This window comes from Electrophorus electricus, chromosome 11, assembly GCF_041902795.1.
Source record: "Electrophorus electricus isolate QZ-2024a chromosome 11, ASM4190279v1, whole genome shotgun sequence".
In the NCBI taxonomy this organism is placed as follows: Eukaryota; Metazoa; Chordata; class Actinopteri; order Gymnotiformes; family Gymnotidae; genus Electrophorus; species Electrophorus electricus.
This window is the reverse complement of record NC_137507.1, coordinates 15,300,081-15,314,397: the sequence shown is the minus strand read 5'-3', so window position 1 is coordinate 15,314,397 and position 14,317 is coordinate 15,300,081. Positions and strand designations below refer to the sequence as shown.

The 14,317-nt window shown below is 42.2% G+C and overlaps 2 long non-coding RNA genes across 4 annotated transcripts; one reads left to right on the top strand and one right to left on the bottom strand.

Annotated features, from left to right (window-relative positions):
- Positions 1–1,598: 1,598 nt before the first annotated feature.
- Positions 1,599–9,728, top strand: LOC145659920 (uncharacterized). 3 transcript variants are annotated; one of them, XR_014126091.1, is made up of 4 exons: positions 1,599–2,030; positions 2,519–2,756; positions 3,263–3,512; positions 7,435–9,728. It is a non-coding gene; the product is annotated as an uncharacterized LOC145659920 (long non-coding RNA). The 3 variants fall into 3 exon arrangements; XR_014126092.1 differs by lacking the exon at positions 7,435–9,728 and adding an exon at positions 3,613–5,581; XR_014126090.1 differs by lacking the exon at positions 7,435–9,728 and having other exon boundaries at positions 3,263–5,581.
- On the bottom strand, positions 8,472–11,475 carry LOC145659919 (uncharacterized). Its single transcript, XR_014126089.1, has 3 exons — positions 11,079–11,475; positions 8,823–8,905; positions 8,472–8,601 (listed from the first exon to the last, which is right to left on the bottom strand). It is a non-coding gene; the product is annotated as an uncharacterized LOC145659919 (long non-coding RNA).
- Between the last annotated feature and the right edge of the window lie 2,842 nt (positions 11,476–14,317).

Sequence of the window (14,317 nt, the reverse complement as noted above, 5' to 3'; positions counted from 1 at the left end):
AGCCGCCGCTTATTCACGGCAGACAGGGAATCCTCTGTCTTTCAGTGGTAGTGCATCGTGAACTCTGAGAGCGAGTCAGAGAGGGAGGGATCGGATCCTCCTCTCCCGCAAAGACTCACCTGTCAGATTTTTCTTTTTCTTTTTCTTTTTAATTTTTTTTTACGTCGTTTCATGTTCCAGATTACTTTGTGTAGCCAATATATTGCATTATTGCAACTTAAGTTTAATCTTTTTAGACTGACATCATGTTCTACACGTTATTCGTTATGTATTATATAGAATAGTCACACATTTGGTTCTATATCCTTTTTTTAATACTCTTAGTAATAGGTGATGGGTTATCTCTTATGTCTATAATCTCCCATTTGTCATTTAATGTTCCTTTTTCTCTTACTTTTTTGAATGCAGGGCATGTTTACTAGGCAACATGCATTAATGGATGGATGGATATTGTTATGCCTGTGTCACGATCAGTCCCTCCCAGTTTCCGTGTTCCGTGTTTTCCCTGTCGTGTGTACCTTAATTCCATTCCTTAGTTTCGTTTTCTCCTTCCCTCTTTTGATTTTCAACACCTGTCCCTTGTTTAGTTCATGCTTTTAAACCCTGTCTTGAGCCCTATCTTTTAGGCTGTTCATTGAATGTATGGTTATTCTAATGGTTAGTGCTTTGTACTCCGTAACTGTGGTCTCCTAGTTTGTTATAGCCTGCTTAACCTGTGTGCTTCCGTGCGTTTAGTTACTCGTGTATCCTAGCCCTTGTCTCGTTTGTCATGCATCCCCGTGCTTTCCGTATCGGCTCTTTGACCCTGGATTGCCATAACGACTCTGATTCTGGATTTGCGTTTATTAAATCTCGCGCTTCTCCGCACATGCGTCTGTCTCCTTAGTGCTCACCGTTACAGCCTGGGGTTAAGTTGCATCGCCAAATGCTTTGTATGTGTGTATGTATACATTCTCCACCCCACCCCCCCCGTTTCTGATATGGGCATTGGCCTTATTGCCTTCAAAGTGAGACAGTCAAGGCTATACGTAGACTTGAGTACTGCATAAGACAAGAAAATACAATTTTTGCAAGAAATTAGAATCACCTTCATCCATTTTTGATATAGTTACAGCATCTCTAACTTGCGCCTATTGCTCAAGAAAGCGATGAAACAATAACCTACCAGATGACTCTGGTCAAAGGGCCGTTGAGTTGCATGCTTTTCTTTAGGCTGTTTCATGAAGTTGCATTTCTTAACTGTAACAGTTAAGCTGCAGCACTGTACATTTCTAAAAATATAGAATTTGCTGCACAAACATGGAATTGTAAACCAAACTGAAAAAAGAAGTCTGTGCAGGCTTAAAGTATCATTTTCATTGAGAGTTTATGTAGGTGTCATTAACAAACAGTGTCATTCTCTGCCCACCTAGAGTCTTTCTCCTCACCAGCTTTTTCCAGACCAGACTGTATAGAGAAGCCCTCGTGTTTTCTAGAACTTCGTAAACAATGCCACCTCATGTGCTCTCCTCATATGAACACCTCTTGCCTAGCAGCTATGAGCCAGTGGGGGATAACCCAGTGAGAGAGAGCAGGAGGGGGGATGTTCGCTGAAGGGGAGTGGAAAAGAGGAGTGAGAAAATGAACGAGGAGGTAAATAGTGGTGGGGGGTCAAAGAAAAGTGAGCACAGAACAACGCAGAAGAGGCAGCAGGCATGCTTAAGCAGAGAGCTGGAGAGAGCTGGAGAGAGAGACTTGGACGTTTTGGCGTGTAGGAACAGGCGTTGCAGAGGAAGAAACATGATGCGGGGTGGAGGGGGTTTGGCTTCGACAGAGTATGCGGGTAATCCCAGCTAAGTATTAGCGCTCTGCTGAATATTGTATTGGGGTAAGCCTTGTGAAACAAGCCAGCCCGGGAGCTGGACATTTCTCATTAGATTAGTCTAGAGTAGTCACACTCTCTGCTGCCAGGCTGCCACGTGACCGGACGGATGAAGGGCAGCATGGTAGTGCTTAGCAGGAATTGCTAACCTGCTACTTGCTCTGTCTGGGTAAGGATTACACATATGCTCATAAAATCCACCTTCCCTCACCGATGAAGCTTCTTTTAGGGAATTGGTGACAAATTTGATGCAAATATCCATTTTCAGATGCTGATTGATGACTAGTGAACAAATGGTTGTGAATTTGATAACCACTAATAAAATGCTGTCGTTGTCAATGTGCATGTGAGGAAGACGTTTAGGCACCGAAGCAGCATCTGTAAATTGTGAATGATGCCTAATGCTGTCTGTTAGCTGCACAGGTTATGTTCTTTCACAGTTGCCTGAATGTTGGTCTCTAAAAGGGATAAGCCTTTTATCTGACTTTCTAAACTTATTCCTCTTTGACAAATTCATTTAATTGGCACAGATTGACCTTGTGTTTCAAAAGTACAAATGACTCATTGCATGGTAACAGAATGTACGACCAGGGTAGTACACAAGTTATTACTGCAAGGGTGACAACACCCTCTGTGCATCTTATTCTCTGATTGCAGGTTTGCTGATGTAGCATCTGTCAGGGCTGTTGGATTGCTGGACACAATGGGCATGCGTCTTTGCCCATCTGCTGCAAATCCACCACGCATTCCTGAGATCTACAACTGGGAGCAACCTTTTCCTTCGTGTCTTACATAATCTCACTCACACACACCCACACACACAAATGTATGCAAACTCGTGCACACGCCATGCCTGGCCTGGATAAACTGATGTGAATGTCACATGTGTCTTTTGGTGAGTAATTGCTTGATGACAGGTGCACTGCAGCCACAGTGGGCCAGAATTTGCCTTCAGAAAGCAAAGGCAGAAGCTTAGTAGGCGCATTCTATTAATGCATCTGAATCACTGCACATTCCAATAAATGCAGAAACAGAAAAGCCATATAATCCTTCATTAAACAACATGGCAGAAAATGCATAGGGATGTCCTTAAGTAGGTTAACTTCCTTTTCGTGTATAAGATGTGAATAAGGTATTAAAATCTTTATTGGCAACTGTATATAATCCTCAACTTTAGAGTCATTACCAACTATTCATTGTAATGGTTCTCTGTTATAATGTTTGTTTATCACTAACTGATAGCAGTTATAGGCCATATTTTGATTATGGTTATGAAACAAGTACATGTAATGGAGCTACAGGTTTATATAGTGATTCAAATGTGCACAATGCTTCATGCACTGTGTCGTCAGTGGATCTTGTGGGATAGCTGTATGTTTAAACACGCGCTGAATTTCACAGGGCTACCAGCATGGGTCAAGCTTACCACTGTTGTGTTGCTACATACTTCGGACCTGCATGGGACATGGTTTTGGATGAGCAGGGTCACAGCTGAGAAGTCAAGCATGAGGAGCGTGACGGCGGGCTTGCCTTTCCCTGTAACATGAAGACAGGAAAGAGAAAAGGAAGCGGAGAGGAGGATGGAGAGTTGGCTTGGACGTCACCTCTTCTGCAATAGCACTGGGACAAAGCCCAGCTCCCTAGCCAAAAGGTAGGAAAATGCAGAGACCTATTTAAAAGTTCCTTAGCTGGATTAGGTGGGAAAGCATAGGGAGAGGGATTTATATATAAATAATTTCTTATCTCTCTAGCCCAGCTTCAACTAGAATCTAGAATAGGAGAGGTGAGTAAGTGGGCCCTGGCCATCATGAGGTTCTAAGCACCACATATAGGTCCTTTGGTTACACGAACATGACACCATATGCTCTTTACTTCAGTTTTTCTTTATTAGCACCACCCGCGGCTACATGACTGAGGTGAACCAGTTGGTACAGTTAGGCACACAAATGCAAACACAGAATAAAAGTGCTTTTCTTTGAGCGCGCGGCGCCGTAATTAGCCCAAACAGATGTGAAAATATAATTAAGAGGCATAGCAGTTGTCCTGATGAACTGCCCTGGTGAGACAGCCCAGGCTTTGTTCTTCGCCTTTAATTGGTGGGACTATTTCCGTGTAGGTTGGTGTCAGGTTTGGCGTTGAGTGGTAAACTCAACTTTGTGTAATGTCTGATGCAAGCCAGTGTGAGTGCATGCGCATGTACGTACATGGTTGTTTGTGTGTACGTTTATTGGTCTGTTGCTTGTAACTATGTAAGCCTGTTTGAACATGTGTATTTTCTTCACTGTGTATGCTTGTACTACAAGTGAAAGTGTGCGCTCATGTCTGTGCATGTGTGTGTGTGTGTACGCGCATGCGCGCTTTTGATGAGGAGCTCAGGGAAAAAGCCTGATGCTGAGCTCTCTAGTGTTTCAGGTCTTGTTGCCAGCAGCAGAGAGAAACTGTAACCATAACAACAGGTAACCACTAACAACGGGCATTCAGTGCTGTAAGCGCTCTAGTGAGCACCTCTAATTGCAGTGGAAGAATTCAATGGCTGGAATTAGCAGTCTGGCCCTGATGATATCCCCACCGCTGTGTTTCAAGAGTCGGGAAACAATGCCAGCTTTTTCCACTCCAAAACCCATACAGCCATATCGCTGCAAAACCCCTGCCTGCTCAGACATTATCACTCCAAAGTTGGTAGACTGTCTAGGAATCTGAAAGGGTTCGAAGAATCTCTATGGTGAGGTCAGATGTCTTGCAAAACACAGGTTTAATTGTTAACTATAGCTTTTGGTTTTAACTATTTTGATGTAGTTATATGAATATGAATTGTGTGGGTAGCTGTAAGAATTAGTTTAATCAAATATGACATTTGAAGTTTTATTCCATTATATTAAAACCATTTGAAGATATTCACTTTATATTCTTTAGGAATAATTCAAACTCTTCTTATTGCCTTTAAGCTGTGCACATTGTGCAGTTTTACTAAGTATATGGGCACAGTTTCTGTATTCATAAAAATATATCATGCACTGTAACCCAATTGTTACAATATCTACTAGTTAGGTGAATATGAAACCATAATATTTGAATAATTTGCAGCTTCTCTACTCTGGTGCCGCAGGGCTGTGGGGCTGCTTCACGTGAGAACTGGTTGCTTGCAGCTAAAAAGAAATGTCTTGCAATCAAGATTAAACATTAAAGATTTTACCCAGATATTGTTTTTGTTTGCATTAAAACCAGTGCTTTATCTTTTGTATTCATTCTGAAAGTCTTACTAAGACTAACAGATTTCTGACCACTGCATTTTTTTGGATTGTAGTAAGTAATCTAATCAGTCCATAAACCCCCACGAGAAGCCAAGATTTGACATATTCAACATCTGTATACCCAAATCAATGGTAATATGCATATTTCATTGCAGCATGTAGGACAACTCTCTGTCACAAAAAGAAAATGTTTTGAATCTTTTAATCCAATGTTAGCAGGGAGCGAGAGTAGAGGGAGAGAGCCTTAAAGCATCAGAAGGGAGCAGAAACCGGAAGACTAACATTGGTAAGATGTCCTGCCTGTGTGAGAATAAGCACGATTGGAAAGGGGATGTGCGAGAATAATGGTGGATGGAGAGGGGATGTGTGAGAATAAGTGTGGATGGAGAGGGGATGTGTGAGAATAATTGCGGATGGAGAGGGGATGTGTGAGAATAAGGGCGGATGGAGAGGGGATGTGTGAGAATAAGTGCGGATGGAGAGGGGATGTGAGAATAAGTGCAGATGGAGAGGGGATGTGTGAGAATAAGTGCAGATGGAGAGGGAATGTGTGAGAATAAGTGCGGGAGGAGAGGGGATGTGTGAGAATAAGTGCAGGAGGAGAGGGGATGTGTGAGAATAAGTGCAGATGGAGAGGGGATGTGTGAGAATAAGTGCGGGAGGAGAGGGGATGTGTGAGAATAAGTGCGGATGGAGAGGGGATGTGTGAGAATAAGTGCGGATGGAGAGGGGATGTGTGAGAATAAGTGCGGGAGGAGAGGGGATGTGTGAGAATAAGTGCAGATGGAGAGGGGATGTGTGAGAATAAGTGCAGATGGAGAGGGGATGTGTGAGAATAAGTGCAGATGGAGAGGGGATGTGGACTTGCCACGTCATGCCTGCTGCTCTTTTACAAAGACATTTGCTGAGCTGGAAACTCCAGTAACAAAAGAGAGAGAAAGAGAGATGGACACATGCCACTTACTGAAAGGTCTTTTCTTTTTCATTCACTGTACATATATTCAGAATGAGATATGAATTGCTGGCTATGATGTCTAAATGTTACAGACATTCGCCTACTCCAGAAAAGTGGGGCTTTTTGAACAAATTGCCAAGAATGTATGTATTTACATCCCACCCTCAGTACAAACAATGTAAGGTTTTTGCAACTAGTTTCCTGGTACAAGCCTTAATATTTAGTGCACATTAAATAAAAATACGAAAACTAGCAGTTTTTTCCTGAACAATTTGGTGTAATGTCAGTTTTTGTCCAGCTGATACTCTACTTAATTGTCTCTGTAATCAGCATCTGTATTCCTGAATGTATTCCCAGTTACTGTGAAAGCAGTGTAAAGGACTGCAAAGTGAACCGGTTGAAGGGAGAACAAATTAGACTCCAGAGCAAACAAATTGATTAGAGATTCAACCCTGCCTATTAAGCAAGTTCCAAGGAACGATCAGATTCACTTGCAAATGGATATGCAACAAGAGATCCAAAATATATTAAGTCATTGGGTAATTAGTCCTTTCTATAGAAGCTGGGAAGCTCCTGTAGTGCTTGTTAGGAATAAGAACAGGGCCCCTCAACTGCTGTGTGATCTACAGGAAGTTGAAAGAGGTTACTGTAAAAGATGCTTATTTGCTGCCAAGGGTAGAAAATGCCCTTGATTCCTTTACTGAAGGCAAATGGTTTTCCACTTTAGATTTAACAAGTGGATACTGGCAAAAGGAGACCAGTGCCACAGACAGAGAGAGGTCTGCTTTTGTAACAAGAACAGGTTTATTTGAGTTCAGTGTTCTTCCTTTTGGACTTTCTTATCTCCCAAATACTTTCCAGCGCATACAGACTTGATTTTGGCAAAACTACAATGGACTCCATGTTTCATTTAGCTTAACAACATGAACTTCCTAGTGCTTTCACATTCAAACCAATTTCAATATTTCAATATTTGACCTCAAATTTATGTTTTCATTCTCTTAAATCAAACAAAAAAACCCTCTTTTGTTTGGATAGTCCTGTCGTTGTTCTAGTTTACTTTTGAGTAAATTGCCAGACCTTTCTGGATTACTAAAAGTAATGGCAGCAGACACGCTACTGTTCTCTTCTGAGGGTTAGTTTAACCTATTCATTATAATCATGATTATCATCTGTATTGATTATCATCTGTATCTGTATTGTACAGTCATGTTTCCCCTACTGTTTCTGAAATGGTCTTTAAAAAGACTTTGTATTTGATTTTTCCTCTACGTAAAGATCATACTTCCAGTTTGCTTGCAGGCGGATCCTCTGCAGTCCTCCTTCCAACAGCACTCAGGCCTTTCCCTGGCTCTCTCTTCCCACAGTTGCTCATCCAAATGGGTCCTGTTTCATCATCTCACGGGACCATGGTATAATAAACCACTGATGACATGCCATGACCCTCCGGCAATGCTGTCCTGGGTTGTACAGGACTGCAGGGTCAGAGCTACAGGAAGAGGAGACATACAGAGCCATGCAGCAGATGCTGCTGCTGCACGCCACAGTTCTACTGCACAGCACCCAAGGCAATGGGCCAGAGGTTAATGCTGTCAGATCTGGCAACCAGGCAGAAGGGGCACAGGAGGGAGGGAGACGTGTGTTAACGCAGTGGCAGTGTAACCATATGCCCTCTCTGGGCACGGCTATACTTGACTCTCTCCATGAACATTGTGGAGCTTCTTTTATGCACTTCCTTGTGCATGCAGTGTGTGAGGCAGGGTCTGAGTTTCTCCCTGAAGTGTTTTTGTCAGTGTTGATGCAGATTTTATGCCAAAAATATTTTGGAGAAAACGGATGTTCTCAGCATTGAGTTCTATTTATTCTGCTGGTCAAATGATTAAAGTATGCAGGAAATAAGAAGAAAAGACCCTGGTGCATACCTTTTTGATAAGAGAAGTGAGGAAATAATTATTCCCAAGAATATTTCTCTGTAGAAACGTAATCACAACCTCAGAATCTTCCAGAAAAGCCCCAAACCCTTACTCATGGCATGTGACTGAGCAGAATAAGGGGTTGGATGTGTCTCAGTCTGAGACCTTAAAGACCAATAGGAGGAGCAGAACAGTGAATGGCAAATGAGTGAGTTCAGAGGTAGAGGGAACAGAGGGGGATAGACATCCACATTTAAAGAATGATAGAAAGACGGGACTGGGTAGAGAGAGAGAAGCAAAGAGGCAATTAGAGCATGTGGATTAGGATTGTGTTGAGGGATTCTAATCTGTCCAAATGTCTAGATATATCCTAAAGTTTCTCTCTCAGATGAAGAACAGGAATTAAGAAGGAATATAGCAGCAAAAAACAAATAAAAACACGGCTTAGACATCAGGATTTCTCAGTTCACTGACCATCACACTTAGAGTCTGTTTTCTCAGGACAACATTGGCAGTTTGAATGTGCTTGCTGTTTTTCTGTCCACAGGGATTTACAGTCACTCCCTTGCTGTGCAGATGTGGAGGAGCCAATAAGGACAGCACATGTGCATGATGTGTACTCTGCAGAAACACAGATGACACACGAACATGATGCACATGCATGCAGAAGCACAGATGCTTTTAAGTGACTGGTATACTTTAAGGAAGCTATTCTAAGTATTTATTTGCTCATTGTGATATTTGCTAATGCTATAGATTATGTGGATGCTGTAGTGAGGATGATAACAGATGTTCTGTTCCTATGAGATGAAGAAAAGGTTAGCAAGGAATTGTATACTTACTGTGAGGTCCCTTGGGAGAGACCATAGGGAGGTTGGGACAGGGCTCAAAGGGAAACCCAGTCAGAATGTCCTCTTCATTGCTCCTGTTTTTAAAAAGAAAGGATGACTAAGCATGCAGGGTCTTTATCCACACACACATGCATGCACACACACTCATATATTTATATGTTAAAAACTGCAGAGTTGATAAATATTGCTCATACATATGTACACAAAGATATAAAAATGTGTGTTTGCTTCTAAAGGGACCTTGAAAATTTACAGAGAAGAATATTTGAGCATACAAACCTTCAACTTGTACACTTATAGCATTTGCCAGATGCGCTTACACAGAGTGATTTGCGTAGTATGACGTGTGCTCCATGGACTGAAGCCATGATGTTGGTGTTGCAAGCACCTTTCTCTACCTGCTCTGCCATATGAGCTACAGGGGCTGTGGTGTATGTTTATGAATCTGCAGGGACATAACGAAGTGTTCACAAAGACCTCCTGATTAATATTTTTTAAAATAGAGAAACCTAACTAGACAATATGGTTGCAAATGTGTTTATCTTCTACCTATGAAAGTCTCCATACAGCCAGTTGGTTTACACTATTACATCCTCTGCGCTACCCATATCTGTGGCTGTTTGAGTGGAATCACACTTGTCTCAGCACTGGAGGTGTTTGGTGTCTGAAGCATTGCACTATTTTAGAATAAGTCCCTTATTCTCAATGTGCACACTGTTCACAGGTACTCCAGCAGGCTGGGTCGTCTCATGAAGCACAGCCATGCCATTCACTATCCTTCTTTGAATGACTGATAGATTTTAAACTGCTTTCTTGTGAGCTTTCTGCCCTCCATTTGCAACTGTAAGGTTAACTGACTGTAAACAGTTAACTGGCATTAAATATTTTGCACTGTAAGCCTCTCTTCAGTATGCTTTTCTCCCAGTTTTTTGGCATTTATTTTCAATGCCAATTTAAAAAACCTAGTAACATTAAGTATGCTATTTTAACTAGCAAACACCCTAGAGCTCTTGACTGGTGAACGGTTAAAAAAGTCTGTTCATATATGGTTGCATAATTTGAAACTAAACCTGGGCTGGTTTATGAGAACCTCATGAATGAGGTTCCAGCATTCCATGGGGAATGCTGTGTTACCAGGTATTGGGGCTGTCCTCACTCTCATAAACCCTCTCTTTAGTTGGATGATGCACTGATCTATGTGATACGTATACAGTAAGCCAAGGATTCTTCTCTTTCAGCTGTTCCGAGACACCTTGTATTGCTTTGGGACTTGTAGCTCAAAAAGCCACAATGGCAGACACCTAACACCACCGAGAAACATGTCTTACAACACAATGAAGGGAACCATATTTAGAAAATGAGCTCACAATGTCAAGGACAACATACAGTATGAGAGATATGGTTTATTACCAAAAAGCTATGATTTGACTTCAAATAAATAAAAAACCAAACATGTTATGGCACACTAGTGCCTCTGGTGGGCATTAGAAGCCCTACAGTTGTTTATGGTTTTCATTCCCCACAGAAGGCTTCATCCATCTTCCACTACTGAGGTTCCTGTTTGACTCAACACGAAAACACTGGCCTACTTCAAACCTTGATTCACCCTTCAAAAGACTCTGTCAATGTATACCCCTGCACAGACTGCCCCACAGGCTGCAGGTGGTACCCACCGTCTACATTCTCATTATGATCAATTAGCCTTGTTGAAAATTGGCCTGCTTATTGTATCATTCAAGCATCGCTCTTGCATAATTTTTATGTGAGTGAGAGCTTTAAAGCTGGTGAGTGTTGCCTTATGGCCCTCCTGTTCTTAGTGTCCTGATGTCCTGTTACCATGGAGACAGATATGCAAATTCCCATGGCATTTCTTCCCTTTTTTTTGGTTCTTTTGACACAGAAGCCAATCAGGCTGTTCTATGGTAACGGTCCTCTCTCGGTTTATTGAGCAACACGCATCTCAGAGCACGGCGTGCACTCACGGAAAGAGTGCTTGGTCTGTACTGTCGAACTTACAAGCTCCACAAGATGGCACTGCTGCTTTTGGATTACCACAAAGCGCAGCTTATTGAAAGGCACTAAACATGCACCTCTCCGGCATAGTCTGACCAGTCAGTCACCAGTGATGATAGGTTATATCACCAGTAGGTGATAGCCCTCCTTAGAGAGACACGTTATGGCAGTTATGCAAACTGTCCGATTAGGCATCTTTTGACATTATTTTTAAAAATGCTGGAGATACCTTACCATGCCCTGACTTCAGATTGCCAGATGAGGACCAGTCTCCATGCACTAGCCATGCCGTAGCTTGCGTGATGTGGGAATAATGGGGTAAGTGTGTTCCAGATGGGGATGAAGGCTCAGCTGCCGTGCTAAGACAGGAGGGGATGCCCACTAACCTGATGGCATGAGAGGCAGCCCCGTACCCTGGGCAAGCATACTCAGTGTACTGGGCTGCAGTAGTCTGCCGCAGAGAGCCCAGGCAACAGTGCTCGGCTGGAAGCTGCCCTCTACCGCTTCTTAGTGGTTTGATTAGGAACTGAAGCAAAAGAGTGGCGCAGTGACTAGGTTGGATGATGAATTGGCCTGGGAGACTTTACTGCAAATATATTCTAAATGATACAAATGTATTTTGCAAATGACATTAGAGATGATGTAATTTTCCATATGCTTTAAAAATAAAAAATAAAAAATTATATATATATATATATAATGTATATGTATATGTGTGTGTGTGTGTGTGTGTGTGTGTGTGTGTGTGTGTGTGTGTATATAGCATGTTTTAGAGCATCTCTAATGTGTGTGTGTGTGAGATTGTTTTAACATATCCTTGCATCAGCATCACATATGCCACTCATTCTCATATTTTTGTTTACCCACAGTTTCAGCAAAGATACTGCCTGAAGATAATTATTTTGTGCTGCAAGTGATTTATTATTGGAGGGTATTTGCGCTATATCTATATTAGTCTTTATGATCTTATGATCTGTTATGTAAGTGGAGGAGTGATATGGGAGGATCTATATCAGGCTTGGTTTAAGACAGAGAGGCATGGCAACTTCAGGGCCACATGTTAAGTTTCTCTTCTAAGAGTTTAACACAGGCAACATTGAACACTCCTTTCCGTGAAAATCCACTCATCCTTTTGCCCAATGAAGTAATCATATAAACACACAGAATGGATTTTCTCCTTGACTAGGGCACCATGTGGCTATTCACACCCCAAATTCTTTGCTGCAGTGTCAGGGGAACGTCCTGTCAGGCCAAAATGAGGTGATGACAATGCTGTGAATGCCTGTGACTACCTTTATAACCCAGTGGGGTTGGACTTGCCTTCACTCCAACCACCAACCAACTTTCCCCCCAGTGCACCCCACAAACCACAAATCCAGGATCAAACTGGTAAACACAGGAGCACTGAGAGAACAGAAGCTGTTGATCCAGGGTCCACTGTGCTATCGAATAGTAACAGCCTGCAAGTACAGTCAGGCACAGATTTATAGCTAAGTCTTTGCTGAAGGTCAACAAAAAGTTACTGGCCTTTGTGTGCTATTCTATTGCACCATGGACGTGTGTTGTGCTGAAATTTGTGGAGCTCTGCTCATTCATTTCATTTTGAAATGTGAAGAACAGTGCTGGAACCACAAACTCTCACCCAGATTCACTTCTGTCATCTGCTTTTAGGAGATTGTTTTCCAGGATATTTTGTCAAGGCTATTTTCCGTGTCCCTCACACTGCAGCTCTCCATTAGAGATACTATTAGCAATGTAAAACTGGGCCAAGGTCAAAGAGGCTGTTTCATGCAAAAGCAAAATTTTATAATGAGTACTCTACTGCTTGCACTCAAGAAATAGAGAGAGGGAGACAGAGAAGCACAGAGTGGGGAAGAGAGGAAGAGAGTAAAAAAGAAGAATATAGACAGAGGGAGATAAAGAGAGAGGGAGAGAATGCTGTGACTCATTCAGGTGATGAGAATGTGTGGCTGCTTGCTGCTTCTAGCTGCCTTGGACATTCCAACATTTCTAAAGTTCCCATATAAATACAGCCAAGCTGCTCCGGCGTGTTAAGGAGCAGAGGTCTAATGTGAAGCTGAGTTGATTTGCCACCCCCACACCCTGCTTGCCCTAAACTGCTTCCATATCTCAGCTCTCTAAAAGCTTCCTGCCTCGTAGTTCTGGCCCATCATGACCCATTAGAGGCAATCCAGAGTTGTTGAAGTCTGTGGAGAACGGAGAAAGCTAAACTCAGCAAAAAGTGCTCACATAGAGCTCAGAGAATGATTTACTTTACCTTTTAACCCCTTATTGCTGTTTTGAATATTCTAATACACCTGCTTGAATTGAATGCTTGAATTTGCATGTGGTTTTGTGTATGTAGAAAAGGTCAAAAATGTCACACTTGTGCACTCTATGAAATATAACACTCATAAGGCTTATTGTTGGGCCAAAGGGAACCCCGCCCTAGCTCTTTCCATACTGTGTGTATTTCTGGACTATGATGACATCAACAAATGTTACAATCTCACATCCAAGGTCCCCTGTTCCTTGTCCTTCCGTGTTTACTCAACAGTATAAAACTTATACGCAGAAATTAGTACAAAGTCAGTCTCTCTATTTCTATTTTCTTTGCTGATTCATCTGTTTTTCTCACTCACTCCTTTACTTTCTTTTACACACACACACACACACACACACACACACACACACACACACACACACACACACACACACACACACACAGAGTTTTGTATTGTTTGTGAAGCATTTCCACTGACATCTGTCTAATATGTTTACTGTTATTGTAGGTAAATAAAGCCATATTTTTCTTCATGGGGACCAACTATAGGTCTCCTGTGTGCAGCCATCATGGTTTTCTATGATGTGAACTTGGTTCTTCTCATCTTTTCTCCCTCATGCTCTAGGGAGTTTTCCCTTGCCACTGTCACCCGTGGCTTGCTCGCTGCGGGACTCAGACATGTGGAAAGCTGCTATGTGACAATGGCTGTTGTAAAAGCGCTATATAAATACATCTGACTTTGACTATTATGAAAAGATATGACCTATATGTAGGTCATATACATATACACATATGGACACACACACACACACACACACACACATACACACCCACACACACACACACACACACACACACACACACACACATACACACACACACACACACACACACACACCCACACCCACACACACATACACACACACACACACACACACACACACACACACACTCACACACACACACCCACACACACACACACACACACACACACACACACACACACTCACACACACCCACACACACACACACACACACACACACCCACACACACACCCACACACACACACACACACACATATATATATATATAAAAGGTGTATAAAAGGTGATTTACAGTAGAATATAAAAAACAAATAGAACAAAAGTGATGGAACAAAAGTCTTGATTGAATCCAATAATGAATATC